The sequence below is a fragment of the Schistocerca americana genome, unplaced genomic scaffold (genome assembly GCF_021461395.2).
Source record: "Schistocerca americana isolate TAMUIC-IGC-003095 unplaced genomic scaffold, iqSchAmer2.1 HiC_scaffold_409, whole genome shotgun sequence".
Taxonomy (NCBI): Eukaryota; Metazoa; Arthropoda; class Insecta; order Orthoptera; family Acrididae; genus Schistocerca; species Schistocerca americana.
The window spans coordinates 97,501-100,000 of record NW_025726136.1 but is presented as its reverse complement, the minus strand read 5'-3'; the positions used below and the strand labels follow the sequence as shown (position 1 = coordinate 100,000).

Genomic DNA, 2,500 nt, shown 5'->3' with positions numbered 1-2,500 from the left:
ATCTAATAAAAGCGTCCCTTCCATCTCTGGTCGGGACTCTGTTTGCATGTATTAGCTCTAGAATTACCACAGTTATCCAAGTAACGTGGGTACGATCTAAGGAACCATAACTGATTTAATGAGCCATTCGCGGTTTCACCTTAATGCGGCTTGTACTGAGACATGCATGGCTTAATCTTTGAGACAAGCATATGACTACTGGCAGGATCAACCAGGGAGCTGCGTCAACTAGAGCTGAGCAGCCGGCCGCCCGGGAGTGTGTCCCGGGGGCCCGCGCGAACACGCAAGCGTCCGCTCAATTATTCTGCAAACAGGAGGAGGCTGAGCTCCCCTGCACAATACACCTCGAAACCCTCTCAGGTCCCGGCGGCGCGCAGCGCCGTCCTAAGTACTTGGTCGGGTTCGAGAGAGGCGCAATCGCCCGGAGTTTGGCGAGTAGACGCTTTAGGTGCGACCACCCGTGCTCCCAACTGAGCTTGCCGCTGCCGACAGAGGCCCGGGAGCGTGCTGTCGTGGCATTGCCGGCGGGAGACAACACGCGCCACCTACGGTGGCCGGCAGCTCCAACGCCAGCGCCACAGAAGGACAAAAGCCCCACTTGGGTGCCGAAGCGAACGCGCCAACACGTCCGCACAGCTGCGATACAAACCACCTGCGAGAACCGCAGAGGCGACCGAGCAGCAGACGGCGTCGCGGCGCCGAGCGCCGGGCGGCGGCGCATCCTCAGCGCACACAGTCCTCAATCGGACCAGCACACTGCAGATGTCCACCGCGCTTCGCACCGGGCCCGCGAGGACCTACTTTGGCCGCACGGCGCCGCGTGCAGGGTGCGCCGGCGCGCAGCTGCGCCGCCTGCCGCCTCCGTCGGCCGGCGCGCCTGCCACTGGCCGCCCCCACCAGCCGGCTGTAGCGCGTGCGCCCACGCACCGCGCGGCCAGCACGCCGGGAGGCCCCCCCTCACCGGCCGGGGACGGTCCCACCCAGCCACCGCCGCGTATCGCTTCACACCCACATGCCATTCACGTTCGTGGGCATGGTGGGTATCGCTGAAACAACCGGTTGGTAGCTCAACCGATCGTCGCCATCACTGATTCACCTCTAGCGAGAACAACCGCACCACAACGGTTTACCAGTTGTTCATTTGCGTAACGTCACCAGCAAACGTAGACGTCCATCGCCATTTGCAAATTCAACGATTGTTGCATGCCTGTGTCAGGTGTCACGACACACTATGTCTGCCCACATACACGCAACAACATGTGCACGCTTCGCGAACACGTGGAAGGTGGCCCCCGTACGTATGCGATGTCCATTGCGCGAACGACTGTCAACCGGCCTCTGTCGCATGTCGCAGATGTGGAACGCAGTGCACCATGCTATCACGGTGAGTGAGAAGAGACGACTACGTCTGACAACACGCGCCACTACATCAACAGACGGCTCATGCTGATCGCCATCCACGGCATACCATACTGCAATCCAGCTCTTATAGGGAGACGACACGTAGCTGAGTGCACAATATTTGGACCGTATGGTTCGCCGTTGTTGGCGCAGTCGTGGTACGGTCACACATGTACCACGATGTATCATTCAGTACATGAGGACCAATGTGCAGTACAGTGTGTGATTTGGACGTACAACATCAGCGGACAGTTGACACAAGCCGTACCACAACGTAGGCTGTGCTTCGCCATGCGAATGCCAATGAACAACTGCGAAGGGCATTGAGCATGTACGTCCTGCTGCCATCCGCATTACAGTGTATAGCTGCAAGGTGTTTAACATGAAGCGATACTCTGGGGACCGGGCAGTGCGGGTAGCAAACTATATTGCGGGGGTTGCAGTTAGGCAACACTACACTAATTTAACGCGTCGTATGACAATTACAGAGCAGGTTAAGGCCCAACGTGTGTTGGGTTAAGGCCCAACGTGTGTTGGGTTAAGGCCCAACGTGTGTTGGGTTAAGGCCCAACGTGTGTTGGGTTAAGGCCCAACGTGTGTTGGGTTAAGGCCCAACGTGTGTTGGGTTAAGGCCCAACGTGTGTTGGGTTAAGGCCCAACGTGTGTTGGGTTAAGGCCCAACGTGTGTTGGGTTAAGGCCCAACGTGTGTTGGGTTAAGGCCCAACGTGTGTTGGGTTAAGGCCCAACGTGTGTTGGGTTAAGGCCCAACGTGTGTTGGGTTAAGGCCCAACGTGTGTTGGGTTAAGGCCCAACGTGTGTTGGGTTAAGGCCCAACGTGTGTTGGGTTAAGGCCCAACGTGTGTTGGGTTAAGGCCCAACGTGTGTTGGGTTAAGGCCCAACGCGGGTTAGGTTAAGGCGCAACGCGGGTTAGGTTAAGGCGCAACGCGGGTTAGGTTAAGGCGCAACGCGGGTTAGGTTAAGGCGCAACGCGGGTTAGGTTAAGGCGCAACGCGGGTTAGGTTAAGGCGCAACGCGGGTTAGGTTAAGGCGCAACGCGGGTTACGTTAAGGCGCAACGCGGGTTACGTTAAGGCGCAA

General features: G+C 58.0%; 1 non-coding gene across 1 annotated transcript in view; it reads right to left on the bottom strand.

Moving 5' to 3' along the window:
- LOC124582316 overlaps positions 1–218 on the bottom strand; it is a 1,910-nt gene extending 1,692 nt beyond the window's left edge. The window contains exon 1 of the ribosomal RNA XR_006973883.1: positions 1–218. This exon is cut by the window's left edge and continues 1,692 nt beyond it. This is a non-coding gene — a ribosomal RNA (small subunit ribosomal RNA).
- Between the last annotated feature and the right edge of the window lie 2,282 nt (positions 219–2,500).